Here is a 17,441-nt window from a genome sequence, read left to right as displayed (position 1 = left end):
CTTGTTAATTAATGAAGTACTTGATGTTTGCATCCTCTTTATATTTATGTAAAGGTGAAGAGTGTCCTCATTTTCTAAGCACAAAGTTAAAATAAATTTGCCACTAGGTCTGTAACAGAGAACTTCAGTGATCACCAAAAAGAAAATTTTCAAAAACTATCTAAATATAAGAAAATCAAAAAATTAATACATATCTACTTAGTCCCTACAGTGAAAGAGGAACACAGCAGTTCCAGGTATGGCGGAAGAGGGAGGATGATGCCTGATAGAGAAACTTGGTAAATACCCTGTGGGGTATACATTTCCAGTAAATGCATAATCATTCAATAGCATACAATATTTTAAGGTGACATTAGTAATTATTAACATGGAAGATTATGTAATTTTTGTGTTGTACAACACTTGTATGAAATAGAAGAAAAGGTAATTTCACTCCATTGAAGTGCCTATGTAATAGCCTAACCTGAATATGTAAGTATGATTTCTCTCTGAGCGTTAATTTCACCTAAGGAAATTAACTGCCTGCCAGTACACCCCTCTAACATACTACAATAGTAATTTACATCTTAATTCCCAAACAGGTAGAAAACCCCAAGGGACACCCTAAGTGCACAAATCATCCCCCTGTGATAGTGTAGCCAGACGGTCTAAATTAGGTCTTCGAGTCTCTAAGGGATAATGGAAAGTCGAAGTGAAATTTAAAATGGTTTGCAACTATGAAGTTGCCTGTCAGGTTAAACGTCCTGCTCACTGACTCATTTTTACCCCATATTTCCAAAATTTAAATAAATTTTAAAGGAGGAAATTCCTATACCTTTATTTTTGGTAAGTTCCTTAACCCTTCCCTTTTTTTATTCCTGTTGTTTAACTGATTCTCCTCTATTGGTCTAATACTCCTTATGGCTGACTTAAAACCCCTTAAAGATGCCACCGTAGCTGTTTTTTTAAAAGTAGATCAGCTTATACTTGCACCTTAGTATTGTACCAGAGAGCTACTTCTGACAGAACACTAATAGAAGGCAATAGTTTTGAGGAAAAGGTGGAAAAAGTATATTCATTCTAGGTGAAGCATCTTTAAGCAAATGACATCAAGCCCACTCTCTTTATCATTCTGAAGATCAATATCTTATAGTTTAAGCCATCACTAAATGATGTATATCATAGGCAAGTAGTTACATTTAGATAAATGTGTATTTTTCTACTTATTGTTATTCCATAAGAGACTTTTCTGTATTTCTAAGAACTAACATACTTCACAGAGGAATACTCTGTTTATAAACATTCTATCTGGGCCAGGTGCAGTGGCTCACGCCTGTAATCTCAGCACTTTGAGAGGCTGAGGTGGGAGGATTGCGTGAGCCCAGGAACTTGAGACCAGCCTAGGCAACATAATGAGACCCCATATTTGCAAAAAATAAAAGAAAAAAAATTTAGCTTGGCATAGTGGTGTGCACCTGTGGCCCCAGCTACTCAGGAGTCTAAGGCAAGAAGGATCACTTGAGCTGGGTAGGTTAAGGCTGCAGTGAGCCATGATCACACTACTGTACTTTAGCCTGGGTGACAGAATAAGACTCTATCTCTACATAAATAAATGAAATAAAAATAAAAATTGTTTCTGGTTTAATGACTAAGTTTCTCGATTCATAAAATGAAGACAATAGTACTTAAAGTTCCAAATACCTACTGATATGGTTTGCCTCTGTGTCCCCACCCAAATCTTACCTCAAATTTTAATCTCCACATGTCAGGGGAGGGACCAGGTGGGAGGTCATTGAATCATGGGCGCAGTTTCTCCCATGCTGTTTTCATGATAGTGAGTGAGTTCTCATAAGAGCTGACGGTTTTAAAGTGAGGCACTTCATCGTGCTCACACATACTCCCTCCTGCCACCTTGTGAAGAAGGTGAAGAAAGTGCCTGCTTCCGCTTGCGCCATGATTGTGTTTCCTGGGGCCTCCCCAGTCATGCAGAACTGTAAGTCAATTAAACCTCTTTTCCTTATAAATTACCCAACTTCAGGAAAGTTCTTCATAGCAGTGTGAAAATGGACTAATACACTTATTAATATTCAAAAAGTAATGTACTAAGTGATCACTTGCTCTAGTTTTGAACTACAAACTTTGGCAGGTATAAAACTTTAGATAAATGAGAGAGAGAAAGAAGATAGACACAGAGGTACTCATATAATGCATTCAGTGTTTTCTTTATTCAACTCTTCACTAATTAGATTTGAAATGGTCGAAAGAAAGAAAATGAAGACTGTAAAGCAACACAAAGTTGATAACCGTAAGACACTGAATAATATGGAATGAAACCTAATCCATGTCGGTTTGTTATGGCAACTAATTTTTCAACTAACATTTTTATATTATTAATAACTGGGAGAGATTAGTTCAGAAAAGGCACATAATTTTACCCTCTTCAACATGAATGACTCAGAAGGCATTCCTAAAAGTAAAGCCCTTGTATTGTGCATTGGCAAAATTATTTGAAACCATCATGACTATCCATTTATCTATCTATCACATGTGTGTATTGTATGTCATATTCCTGTTTCTAATACACAATGGATACTTTTCTATTCTCAGGTGAATAACTGATGAAGCTTAACAAGTCTCACGTTGATTTATAGAGGAACAAGAGAGTTTATCCCTTGTACTACTATGCAGTTCTTATTCTGCAATAAGTAGAATATAAAGAATTTCTTACATAATAAAAAAATTCATTTATTTTATTTTTAAATGTTCCAAACTACCCTAATAAGATATAAGGCCCATATTTAGGTTATAATACTTTTTAATGACATAAATGGGCTGCAAAGAGATCAGCTGTGTTATTCTTTGGAATGGGATTCTTTTTTACAGATGAATTTAGGAAAAGAATAAAGATTAGCTGGTCAGTGAATTAAATCCACAGAACTGATTTCATAAGCATGGGGTTTGTATGAAAACATAGCCAGTGGTTGTCTTTTGCAGCCATTTGATACTACATTTAATTAAGGAATAAAGAACAAGCTAGAGCATTCTTTTCCCATATGAAAAAAAAAGGGAGGACTTTAAACAATGATCACCCCAAAGACATTTGAAGCTGCAATAATTATTAGGTTTAATTTGGGAAACTTAGAAAACTTATGAAAAAGGTGATTATTTTGTCATTTTATTTTATTCCTACATTTGGCATAGTATGTTAATATCTTTGTATTAAAAAACATATTCAGGATTCTAATGATTATATTTACATATGATAAAAAGTGACTTTGAGATTCTGGAAAGATTTATAGAATGGCCAATTATTTGTTTACTACTTTAAGGAGAAATACAAAGCTTCCAGAATCACTTTTCAAACTGAAAAGACCATTTAATCCTTAGGATAATTTACTTTCTCTTGTGAAGCCTTCTGAAATTTGATGCATCATAAATACGTATTTTTTCCTTTTAATAGAAAGTAATCATTTCCTAGATTTTGGACAAAAACATGACTATCAAAGAATTAGCTCATGACATAATTTAGAAGAGGAGAGGTGGGGAGGGGGTTGAAGTGAGGATGGCAGACAAACTTGCTATCCCTCCTCATTTGTTCACATGACCTAATGAAGAATCTTGGGGATACGTGCTTCCAGAATTGCTTTCATTTTGACAGCCTGACATCCTGAGGAAATAGGCTTGTTGATGCCATGAAAGATGAATACAAAAATACTACCCACTGGAAGAATCTTAAAGAACAAGTATTGGATCTGTGGTGTTTTTTTGTTTTTTGTTTTTTCAAGAGAGAAAGATAGGGTGCCGAGAGAGGATACAGTGATTAATGATTATTAAAACATACACGCATATACACACATATATGTAGCTCTATAGTCTTCATATGTAATACAATTGTTTATATTCTGTTTTGCAATTTTATAATTGTTTGTTATATAATGAATGTCTTTAAAATTCATTATATAAGCATTTCCTAAGTGTCCATTTCCTCCAAGGCCCTATTGAGATAGCACGCATAAGTGTAAAGGCCCCAGTTTCTCCTTAAAAAGCCTATGGGCTGCTAGGGGAGAATGGACCTATCCAGATATAATCATAACACGAAGCATAACAAGTCTATAAGAAATGTGTGAAGCAACATGAAGCAAGTTGGAAGAGAAATATAGCGTCTCCCTGAGAAGGCACTGGAAGTTGACCAAGAAGCTAATCAAAATTTTGTCTTGATTCTGGAAAGCTCAAAGCACTGAAGCTTACTGGTTAGACATTAAGAACATCCGCCTCTCCCCACTTCCTATTTCATTAGAATATTAGCATTTTCTACACTTTTTTTAAGTGCAAGTCTGCTTAATCGTGCAATATGCTGTTTAGTTTAACAGCATCTTTAATGAACCATATAATACTACTCAACAGAGCATAGAGAAATTACTTTCTGGCCAGTTTAAAATACAGTATAAAATTCTATAAATTGGACTGCGTGCAGTGTCTCATGCCTGTAATCTCATCACTTTGGAAAGCCAAGGCAGGAGGGTCACTTCATGCCAGATCAAGACCAGCCTGGGCAACATAGAGAGACCCTGTCTGTATAAAAGGCATAAAATAAAAAATTAGCTGGGTGTGCTGGTGCACGCTACCACAGTCCTAGCTACTCAGGAGGCTGAGGCAGGAGAATCACTTGAGCTTAGAAGTTTGAGGTTATAGTAAGCTATGATTGCACCACTCCATTCCAGTCCGGGCAACAGAGTGAGGCCCTATCTCTATAAAAGAAATATTTTTTAAATTTATATATAGCATACATTTTATATATATATGTGTGTGTGTGTGTCTGTATAACTTCTGGCTTCTTTCATTTATATATTTTGAAGTTTTTATAACAATAATTTAAAGATCCTCATTCATTTTATTTTCTGTTTTAAGAGAAGCGTCAGAGTTTATTACACATGTAAAATCTAGAAAAAAAGACTTCAATAGAGCATTTGTTTGTTTGTTTGTTTTCAAGGCTCAATGGAACAAACACTCCTATTTATTTAGCAATCCCCATATGCCAGACATTGTTCTAAGAGTCTTTTTTTTGCATTAAAATGTAATTTATTTATTATAATTTACATATTTATCAGACACAATGTGGTGTTTTGATACACGTATACAATATGTAATAATCAAAGTAACTAGCATATTTTGATAGAGGGCTTAAAAGTGGATTAAAAGTTACAATTTTTAACACTCATAATAATATCTCATTTAATCTTGAAATGAAGTATAAGTTATTTTTGTTTCCATTTTACAGATAATAAAATCAGAAGGCTTGACCAAGGAATACCACAAGCAGCTTAGCAGTCTAGAAGCATAGAGGGCATCAGAGGTTAAGCCAGAGGAAAAGATTAGAATTAGGAGGAAGGACTAGATCCAGGTAGAAAAGAAGCACAACATCCACCCTGTTCTGAAGCACTGGATCAAAATCAGGGCTTGGGTAAATAATTTCAGATAAATATTAATGATTCAGTCATAGGTAATTGACCAGGCACAGTGACTCATGCCTGTAATCCTAGCACCTTCAGAGGCTGAAGCAGGAGGATCGCTTTAAGCCAGGAGTTTGAGACCAGCCTGGGCAACAAAGCGAGACTCAGTCTCTACAAAAAATAAAAAATATAGCCAGGAATGGTGGCACACACCTGTACTCCTAAGCTACTCAGGAGGCTGAGATGAGAGGACAACTTGAGCCCAAGGGTTAAGGCTGCAGTGAGCCATGATTGTGTCACTATACTCCAGCCTGGGTGACAGAGGGAGACTCCATCTCTTCAAAAAAAATCATAGGAAATCATCTGTTTAAGAATTCTAAGCACCAAGAAAGCATGAATTCATCTAATTTCAAACTCGGGTGCTTCAACCAACGCCACCAGAACACTTTAATATAGTCAAGTGCAATTGCAAAGGCAGCGGAAGTCTTATAGCACTGAGAGCCTTGTGTTAAGCAATGTATCCCTTAGAACTAGGTGTCAGTATGATGAACATGATCCCTCTTTGGGAGCAAGATAGGATAGGGTTGGAGGTAGGGTCTTCATGGAATATATATGCTAAGTACTGACTGCATTAGAGGAAGGATAAAAGGTTAGTGTATAGGATGAAGAAGAAACGGATACAAAATAGCAACAAGTTATATCCAATATTTTCTTTTTAACTTTTGATTTTGCAAAATGAGACTAAAAGACAGTATCAATATAGAAAAGTATTTTTAAAATTTTGAGGAGAGAAATTTATAAAATATCTACACTAGCTAGCACACAATATGACATTTCACTTTTAGATGTGTAGAGTAATCTTAGTTCTTTTCTGCTCACAGCATTCCAAACACTTCCAGAAAAGCTACTGCGCCTCATGTCACTTGTTGAGCAGTATCTCCACTGTAAGTAAACTTGAGAACTCTATTAATAAAGAATGTCTCCCTTGTCCCATTCCTTAGGGTCCTCAACCTCTTTCTCAAGAAAACTATAATTAATATAATTAACATGATCATCTATCTTTATAAGAATGAAAATCATTTAGCTTTTGATTCCGTCTTCAACAGCATAAGATCAAACAGCCTTCCCAGGCTGAGAGTGGCAGAGCCAATGAAATTAACATTACCTAGTCATTCTATCTAAAAAACAAGTTATGCTGTTTAGATTGATATTTTTAATGATCCATGAGTATTCCTTTACAAGCATCTGTTTCCTATTTTATATGCTAAAATTGAGAAGCCATCATTTGCTTATCAAACTGAGAGAAATTTTTAAAATCCTAATTCCAACATTGGCATGGGTATTGCAAAACTCAGACTGCTTCTGCTACCAGTGAAGTGTATATTGGTATATAATTTTGGGGAACATAATGTACACGTTACCCACCTCAAATATATTTATTTCTTTACACTACATAATCCCACTTCTACAAATTGATCCTAAGTACAATGTCAGCAGTGAACATAAACATTTTAGAAGCATATTTATTGCAGTGCTATTTATAATAGTGAGATATTAAAAATGGTCTGAATGTCCAATAATGAGTAAATGGTGAAATAAATTACGAAATATCCATAGGATAGTATATCACAGAGCCATTAAAAATCACCTTTTCAAGTAACTGGAATGTATAGAATAGAAAACTTAATTTAACTTTTGTGAAAACAAACCACAACAAAAACTGGAGGAAAATATACCAAAATGCTGGTAGCAGTATTAATAATAAAGAAAAAGAAGTAGATCAGAAAAACCAATACACATTTTTTTAAAAAGGCAAAAATTGTGGCCTAAAATGTTGCTAAGAATCAATGCCAAATTTACCTTCCTTGTTTCTAGACTTCATTCTGACTTTTTTTTTTTGTAATAACTTTAGGAGATTAAAACACGTTTCCAGTCTAAATTCAGTAATATTGTGTTTCATAAAATCTAAGATACTATTCATTACAAGACATACCTCATTTACCACTAGGAAAAAAAAATGCTGCCAATTTAACTATAGCATCACTTAATTTTATATAACTTAATGTAAAATTACATGCATCACAGAATTGATAAAATATTGCAATGGCATTTCTGATGTCCTATTTTATATACCCCTATCGGTAGCTTGCTTTTATCTGGCAACACTAGTTATTTTGCTCAGCTAACAGTTTTACAGATAAACATGCTTTTTCTGTGAGGGAAACTCTTTTATCTTAAACCAAAAGTAACTGAGTTATAGTTGAAAAAAATGGTAATTTCCATTACATACATTCTGTTTTGATAACTTGGCTGTTTCTAGTGAGTTAATATAGTTTTAAGAGACTTACTACATCTAACTGCTTTTACAAAATGTGATTTAGATAACTGATTAACCAAATGTAATTTAATATTATTTTCGTTTCCAGATAGAAGGGAAAACAATACTAATAAATACTAAACCACACATATCCAAGTGGGAAGACCTGGTAATAAGAGAGGTTTAAACATGTTTCCATTTCTATGTACACGTTATTTTCACTGATATATTTATTTATTTATTTGAAAATAGGCAAGTCATCTTGACCAAACACACTCGATTTTCATATTCCCACAACAGAAATCTCCATGTGGAAGATGGTTAGGGGATCAGATTATGAAAAGTTTTTGTGCGTTACTGTTAGTTTTTTACAGTCTAACAAAAATCTTTTTTCTTTTCAGTTTTCTTTCATTCTGGTAAGTGGTCAGAGCAAGATGAGATTGCAAATTGTCATGTTTACCATATAAACTATAAAATAAAAAAATCAGGAAGGGAAGAGTTTATTTCTTATTAAAGAAGAGAAAGGAAAAGTTTACCTCTCATACAGATTTATTTATAATTAAAACTTAACTCTGTGCATTGAAAATATTACTGATTCAATGATGTATACTTTACAAAAATCTCATTCTACTTGTAATTTTGGTTTTGTAGGTGGATGGGATAGGGGCTAGTAGGGGATAAAAGTAGAAAAAAATTCAAAAAGTCTTAAAAAATTGCACGTTTAAATGTTCACAAATCTCCATAGCATATGCTAAAAGTGAATAAAAAAGAGAAACTTTAATAAATTTGACCCCGAACTATATAAAAACACTTAATAATACAGTTTATAGACTTGAAACCAATACTTGTAGACATTTCACCTTTTTTCTTTATTAAGTTTCCAATTATCTATAGGCATAATTTTAATATATTCTATTTGCTTCATTCTATACAGATTTCGAAGATAGGAAAGCACAGTTTGAACCTGAAAAGAGAAATAATAGTAGTTTTTCATCTGTGTGTGTGTGTGTGAGGGAGAGAGAGAGTGTGTCTGTGTGTCTGTGTGCTTATGTGTATTTGGTTGTAGGAAAGTGAGGTCAGAAAAGGTACATATTTACAGTGTGCCTGTTATATGACAGACACTGCAATCTGAAGGGTTAAACATGGGCTTTAAAGGGAAAATTCCTGATTAGTGTAAGGGCAAATGAAAAGCCAATGTTTTTCTTTATGTTAATTATTAATCAAAAGCCTATACAAAAAGTTTAGCAACAACTGGCATGTTGTTCTTTCATAAGCAATAAAAGTCTTCATTTCATTCAGTGTTTAGTGTTTTTTTTAAATCTGAATACATGTTCAAAAAAAATAGAAGGCATAAATAAAATCCTAAGTTTATTGCTGTGAGGACCTTCTGAGGTTCTGTTATTACTCTAAACTCAGTTAAGCTAGTTTCGAGTCTCAATTAAAGCCAATTAATGAAAGCACAGAACAAAAGGAATGACATCTTAACACTCTGCTAACTGAAATTTTTTATTGAAAAGTACGTTTTCAATTCTACCCTCTTTACGAAATATATTCTCTATGAGTATATAATTGTGGAATTCAAAGTGTTTTCCTGCAAATTCAGGAAGCTGACCATTCTTTGAAAGGTCAGCCTTCCAAGAAGTCACTCTTTTAATATTTCTGTTAATTAAACAAATGAATTTGAGTTGGATTTTTTTCATTATTCGAAACTCAGGTAGTAGTAAGATTAAATAAATTCAACATTCAAAAACCAAATAAATTATACTAATTAGAAAAACAGTACTTAGGGAACCATGTTTGCTAGTAGGCCAACTCTGAAATATATCCAGTTTTTACTAAATTTGAGCTTTTACCACACATTGCAAGCATATTTCTGACACAGCTATCCAAAGACCCATGATGCCTTTATTTTATTTCACAGTTTATTCATGATTGACACAAATATAGTACTGACCTTAATTCCAGCCAGAAGTTATAAGATACTTTGGATTAGATCAATAAAATCTAAAAGAAGAAAAGAAAAATACCCAGTAAGTTAAATCAGTTGAACAATCTGGCTTTTTCTTTTACTAAGGAGGAAGATAAAATCAGAAGTGACTTGTTCCTCACTCCATAAAACGCACTGACTGAAACACATCCATTTACAATACATGACGGTTATGTATAATACAACTTTAAACTTAAAAATACGTTCTACATTTTATTGAAAAAAATATATATTAAATGCCAAAATTAGGTCCTATTTTTATTTTATACTTATTTAAAGTAGAAGTCCTATGTTTATATTCTAAAACAACCAACCAAAAAGAATTTTTAACACATTCTGTTCTTAATATACTACCATTGCTCTTAAGAGATGTTTAATCAAAAATAATAAAACTCAGGCATTTTGATTCTGCCATAGACTGAATGCTAGTGTCCCCACCACCCCAAATTCATATGTTGAGATCCTAATCCCCCAATGTGATATTTGGAGGTGGGGCCTTTGGAAGGTGATTACTGCCCCTATAAAAGACATCCCAGAAATATAAAAAGTGGACTGTGCCTTTATACACGAGATCACAGAGAGCGCTCTTACACCTTCTGCCTGCCATATGAAGGCGGAGGAAAAAACAGGAAGCAGGACCTCAGCAAAACCAATCTGCTGCTGCCTTGATCTTGAACTTCACTGCTTCCAGAACTGGGAAAAATAAATTTGTGTTCTTTTATGTTTGTTAGAACAGTCTGCACAGACTGACACAGGTCTTTAATCTGATTTAATATGCACAGAGAATCTGAAGATTTTTAGTCCTGGGTCGACAATCAGTCCAAACCTTTGCTAAAGGTAGCAAAGTTCAAATAAGACAATTCCAGTGGTAAACAATCAATCTTTCCATTGGTCTCTTGCACCTAAGCCTTGCTACTAAAATATGCTGAGAAGTAAATATGCAGAAAAGCATGTTGTCAAATGGAAGTATAAAGAAGGTAAACCAGGGACAAAAACAACTTTTGTGCCAAAGTCAGCCTGTCTCTTGAACAGATAGTAAACAAAACAACTTCAAAATGACAAAAAAGACTCAACTCGCCACCAGGAGCATCTATGGCAGTTTCTAATTAAAAAGCAAGTTAGGTTCTAGAAGTATGTTTGTGAGTTAACTGGATAGAAAACAGCATATGTTCTTCTACATGTTAGAAATGTTTCATTATTAGACTCCTATGCTAAGCCCAAAAACTAAATTAGCCTAAAACTAGTTATTTACTGAAAAGAACAGTATAAAATAAGACAAAGAAAATACTAGTAAACCACAGAAAATACAACTGAATATGAAATAGTTGATTTTTAATCCTAAGGGCAGGTGTTTAAGAAAAGTAAACTTTGTCCTACAATAATGAAATGATAGATTGATACATCTGTGGAGATTTTTTTTTAAGTATCTGAGGAAATTATGAAGGACATTTAAGATTAATGCCTTTAGTATATCTATCTTGACTTCAAACAAATGACATTATTTTACTTGGATACAAATATTATTTTTTGGCTATAAAGCCAACAGCTCTCTAACTGTCATGGTGGCCCAGGGCACCACTGTAAACTCTCAGGGGAATGGTGAAATGTTTTCTTTTTCTTTTCTTTTCTTTTTTTTGAGACAGGGTCTCACTCTGTCACCTAGTCTGCAGTGCAGGTGTGTGATCATGGCTCACTACAGCCTCAACCTCCCAGGCTCAATCAGTCCTCCCACCTCAGCCTCCGTAGTAGCTGGAACTACAAGCGTGAACCACTATGCCTGACTAAGTTTTGTATTTTTTGTAGAGATGGAGTTTCACCATGTTCCCCATGCTGGTCTCAAACTCCTGAACTCAAGCAATCCACCCACCTTGGCCTCTCAAAGTGCTGGGATTACAGGCATAAGCCACCGTGCCTGGCCAAAACATTTTCAATATATGAAAACAAAAACAAAAACAAAAAACCCACAGCAGTATCCATTAGGCAGCACAAAAACTATTAACTTAAAGTGGTTTGCAGTTTCAATATTAGATCATGCTACATTCCTTTCAATGATGTTACAGCTTTGCAAAGTTGGGTTTTGATTTTGTTTGTGATATAAAAGCAAATACTGCATGAAAATCAACATGAAGTAAGAATGACAAAAACCTTGTTTCCATAAAAAAATTAAAGGAAATAAGAATGATAGCATCCAGTGTGACTTCAAGGTTTGAGGGCTGGGCAGTATTCAACAGTCAAAAATCCCATTAGTAAGTGATTGTGGGTTTCTAAGCATAAAATAAAAATAGATTTGCTTTCAATTTATGTGTATCATTTTTTCAAAAGGCTACTAAGTTGTTAGGACTTAAACATATTATGTTAATTAAATGAAACTGTGAGGTACATCTTTTGGCCTAGAGGATCTTGAAAATAAAATTACTGAGATACTAAGGGTGCCATAAACTGAGAACATTTGGAACATTCCTGTTAAGCACAGTTTCTTGTTGTTTATTTTTTGTTTTGCTCCACAAATTTAAAGAGAAAGTATGAGAAATTTAAAATAAAAATACTAGGAGAGTAAAGGAAAAAAGAGAAAGAAAAAATATGTCTCTAAAATATGAAGAAAAAATGCTAGGAGAGTGGGAAGGACAGTGATTCAACACACTCAGTGACTGTGTATGTGTGGCTGGGTTGCATGTGCACTCTTGTGTGTGCAAGAGATGGCTAAAATAGAATGTACATAAGAACACTAGGCTATGAAAGACAGAGTGGATACACTGCCTATGTGTTCATTTTAATCATATTATCAATCATTATCCCCTAAGAAAAAAGGAGACACTGGAAAGGGATTGTGATTTAGATCTAAATATTCACTAGGAAAAAAAAAATGATAGCTTGCACAGCAACGCAAACGTACTTAATGCCAGAAAGCTGAACCCTTTAAAATGGTTAAAATGTTAAATTTTACGTTACATATGTTTTACTACAATATAAAATAAGTGATGCTGTTATCCTAGGATCTTGCATGGTGTCTCATACAAAAACCTGCTCTATAATCGATAAATGCATACTGAGCAATGAATACTAGGATGATATTGCCACTTAACAACTCTTTAAAGAGAAAGTGGTTCACTAGTTGCCTGGAGTCAGGGAAAGTCTAACCTGAAACTGCCCATTTGTTTGCTTGCAAGTTTTAGGCCTCAATTTATCATTTGACTATAGCTACTTCTTGCTAATTGCTCTTTAACACAGATCAGCATCCCGATATCTTTAATATTCTTTTAAATAGACTGGATTTCATTTCTTCTATATGCACTCCCAAATATATACTTTCATAGCAAAACCAAATTGATACTGTGGGATTTTTTTTTTAAAGTTGAGTTTTATGACACAGGAGCCTGACTTCTTTATGTATTCCATAATGTGTCTGGAAAGACATTCCAACTTACTTGTCCCTCTTCCAGTGTTCCTCCTCCCCACAACTGGAAGCCCCATCTCCAAGAAAAATCTTGCTTAGTCTCTTTTTTTTTTTTTTTTTCCAGAGACAGGGTCTTGCTCTGTCAACCAGGCTGGAGTGCAGTGGCACCATCTCAGCTCACTGCAACCTCCACCTCCTGGGTTCAAGTGATTCTCCTGCCTCAGCCTCCTGAGTAGCTGGGATTACATGTGCGCGTCACCACACCCAGCTAATTTTTGCATTTTTTAGTAGAGATGGGGTTTCAATACAGCATGATTCAAAAACAAACTGTATTCAAAATATTAATACTCTTTTAGGTATGTGAACTTTGTATTTGAACTCAATGTTTGCAGCACACAAAATATCAATAAATATTGTTAAATGAATAAAGGTGCTTACTGTCGTATTTTTTCCAATTCTATGTCAGATTTAAAGAAACAGTTGAAAATACCCTTTGTGGTGAGAATAAGAAAATAAAATCCCATCCTTGTCTTACATTACTTCCATTGAAAGGATAGTCTCTTCAATAAATGGTGTTAGGTAAACTGGGTACTACATGCAAAAGAATGAAAATGGACTTTTATCTTACATCATGCACAAAAATCAACCCAAAATGGAATGAAAACTTAAATGTAAGACCTGAAACCGTAAAACTCCTAGAAGAAAACATAGGGAATAAGCTTCTTGACATTGACTTTGGCAATGATTTTTTGACTATGACACCAAGACCTCAGGCATCACACGCAGAAACAAACAGGTGGGGCTACATCAAACTGTCCAAAAAAGGAAACAATCAACAAAATAAAAAGGTAACCTAGAGAATGGGAGAAAATATTTGCAAACCATATATCTGATAAGGGGTTAATATCCAAAATATAGGGCTGGGCGTGGGGGCTCATGCCTGTAATCCCAGCACTTTGGGAGGCCAAGGAGGGTGGAGTGCTTGAGTCCAGGAGTTTGAGACCAGTCTGGGAAACATGGAGAAACCCCAACTTTACAAAGAATACAAAAAATTAGCTGGGCATTGTGATGTGCACCTGTTGTCCCAGCTACCCAGGAGGCTGAGGTGGCAGGTTTGATTGAGCCCAGGAAATCGAGGCTGCAGTGAGCTGTGACTGTGCACTGAACTCCTGCCTGGGCAACAGAGTGAGACCCTGTCTCAAAAAAAAAAAAAAAGAAAAAAAATCCGAAATATATAAGGAACACACATGAAACAATATCTCAAAGCAAATAAATAAAAACAACCTGATTTAAAAATGAGCAAAGGACCCCGAATAGACATTTTTCCAAAGAAGACATGACAATGGCTAACAAGTTTATGAAAAGGTGTTTAATATCAGAAATCATCACAGAAATGAAAATCAAAACCACAATGAAATAGCTATCTCACACCTGTTAGTATGGCTATCATTAAGAAGATAAAAAAATAAGTGTTGGATGTGGTGAAAAGGAAAGGGAACACTGTATACTGTTGATGGGAATGTAAATTGGTACAAGTGGTATGGAAAACAGTAAGGAGGCACCTCAAGAAATTAAAAAGGGAACTACAATTTGATCCAGCAATCCCACTACAGGGAAAATACACAAAGAAAATGAAGTCGGTACCTTGAAGAGATATCTGCAGTCCTGTGTTCATTGCAGCATTATTTACAATAGTCAAAATATGAAAACTACCAGTGTCTATCAACAGATGAATGGATTAAAAAATTGTGAGTTACTATACACAATGGAACATTATTAAGACTTTAAAAGGGAGATCCTGTAATTTGCAACAACATGAAAAAACCTGAACGGCATTATGGTAAGTGAAATAAGCCAGACACAGAAAGAAAAATACTGCATAATCTCACTTATGTGGAATCTTAAAAAGCTGAACTCATAGAAGTGGAGTAGAATGGTGGTTATCTGGAGGTGGGGAGGTTGGCGAAATGAGGACATGTTAGCCAAGAGATATAAGGTCACAATTATACAGGATGACTAAACCTAGAGGTCTAATGTATAGCATGACGACTATAGTTAATAATATTGTAAGGTCTACTGAAAATTTGCTAAAAGAATAGGTTTCAGGTGTTCTTATTTTTTAAAACAATAAGTGTGTGAGGAGACAGACATGTTAATTTGCTTCACTCTAGTAATCAATTCACTGTGTGTGTATATATATATCAAAACATGTTGCACACTTAAATATATACAATTTTTATACAAAAATATTGGAAACACAGTTCTGAGGGAAAAGAGGTATTCATTTTTGACCTGGTGGGCTCAAGCTGTCCTGTGGCTTCTGTTTGTTTGCTTGCTTTTCTTATCTTAAGGAGAGCACTTTCATTTGCAGTGCCAGGAGCAGCTGCTTTGTAAATAACTCCCTGGAACTTTTTTTTTTCTTTTTTTCCAACCAAGCCAGTTATTGAGCAAACAGGTGCAGAATTGTGAAGATTGATGTTGCCCCAAGGCTCACTCCTCACTGTGAACATCTGCCATTTCAAACACACAGGTCAAGACTTTTTGTGTAGTATTTTGCTAAACAATGCCCTAAGCAAAACGCAAATAAAATTATTTTCAATAGGATTTAGCATCTGCTTCCAGGCAGCTTAATGTATCAGCATACTAAAAGCACCAATTCTCCATCCTCTGTCTCTTTCTCCTCACCTAAAAGGTAAGAGAAATGTCACCAAATAATCTTGAGTTAATTGGTAAAGCTCTTCTTCCCCCTTGCCACACTCCTGCCCCAATGAGAAATGACTTCATGCCTCCATATTATAAATCATATTGTGATGGTCAGATAACATTATAAAGCCTATATCAAACTCAAATAGGCCTGATTATACCTCACAAGGAATACAAGATGAAAATAGCAGACATCTTTTAGCTATTGGATTATCAAAGTTAATTGTGAGCTGAAAATTCACAATTTTTATATTTCTTATGCTTCTCCCTTGTTAAAGTTACACTTGAGTTTTCAAATTACAGAAATTGTTACTGCTTAAGTAACAGAAAAGTTACTACTGGAGTTACACCTTACAGAAACAAATGTTGGGAATACTGCAGTTATAAGATATTTTAAAAAATGGAAATGTTTTTTGTTTGTAATTCTTGTAATTCTCGTATTTTTAAGGTATAGAGTAGGCTTTTTTTTTTTTTTTTTTTTGAGACAGGGTCTCACTCTATTGTCCCGGCTGGAGTGCATTGGAATGATCATGGCTCACTCCAGTCTCGACCTCCCCAGCCTCAGATGATCCTCCCGCCTCAGCCTCCTGAGTTGCTGGGACTACAGGCATGTACCACCATGCCCAGCAAATTTTTCTATTTTTTTGGTAGAGACAGAGTTTCCCTATGTTGTACAGGCTGGTCTCAAACTCCCGGGCTCAAGTGATCCACCCTCTGAAATTGCTGAGATTATAGGCATAAGCCACCATACCCAACTGGGTAGGGTTTTTTTTGTTGTTGTTTGTTTGTTATGTTTTTTAGCATCATTTAGTATTTTAGGGATCCAATGTTCTTTAACCTTAAAGAGTTCACTTAGTTAGAATCTAGTGGGATAAGAGAGGTTGTGAAAAAGCCAAAAGACAAAAAGCCATGATGGAAAAAAAAAAAATCCTATTGTCACAAGGAAATACTAACAGGGCTTTTGGGAGATCAATGAAGGCGAGAAAAATCCTGTTATGAAGACAAAGATTCACAGAGGAAGTTGCATTTGAGTTAGCCCTTGAAGGAGGTAAGGGATTTTGATAGGTGGAGATGGAGTGGGAAGGAGACCAATTCAGACAATGGACAGGACACCACAGAAACAAAGTAACAGAAGAACCAAAGCCCAGGGTGTGTTTGGAAAAATACCTAGCCTGGAGTATGACACATAAGAAGAGCAATAATTGGGTGAAAAGCTAAGTTGGCTCTATATAGGAAGTAATGACCTTGAATGACAATCTGAGGAGGCTATTCAATTAAACATATTTAATTTTGTAGGTGAAAGTGGACCGCTGAAGGTTTTAAATTCAAGAATGGCATAATTAGGAAATTTAATCTGGCAATATTATGTAGATTGGATCAGAGAGGGGAGTGCTTAAAGAAGTGTTCAAAAAAGTGGCTCCTTCAGAAGTCCAGGTGAATGGTAATGAAGAGACAATTCAGGTGGAGACAGTGTCCATATAAAGGAGAGTGTTACAACTATTGCATGGATATGTGTATTAGTCTGCTGAGACTTTGATATAGTTCTGATGTTTGTCTCCACCCAAATCTCATGTTGAATTTTATTCCCTATTGTTGGAGGTGGGGCCTGGA

General features: G+C 34.9%; 1 protein-coding gene across 29 annotated transcripts in view; it reads right to left on the bottom strand.

Moving 5' to 3' along the window:
- Positions 1-17,441, bottom strand: part of MAP2 (microtubule associated protein 2) — a 309,881-nt gene that overhangs the window by 216,665 nt on the left and 75,775 nt on the right. For all 29 annotated transcript variants that reach the window (XM_004033140.5, XM_055380455.1, XM_019022472.4 and 26 more), the window contains one exon: positions 9,701-9,750. The gene's annotated coding sequence lies outside the window, so the exon portion shown is untranslated. The remainder of the gene's footprint in view (positions 1-9,700; positions 9,751-17,441) is intronic.

This window comes from Gorilla gorilla, chromosome 11 (assembly GCF_029281585.2).
Source record: "Gorilla gorilla gorilla isolate KB3781 chromosome 11, NHGRI_mGorGor1-v2.1_pri, whole genome shotgun sequence".
Classification (NCBI taxonomy): Eukaryota; Metazoa; Chordata; class Mammalia; order Primates; family Hominidae; genus Gorilla; species Gorilla gorilla.
Note: the sequence above shows the minus strand (reverse complement) of the source record. Positions and strands in the feature narration are given on the sequence as shown.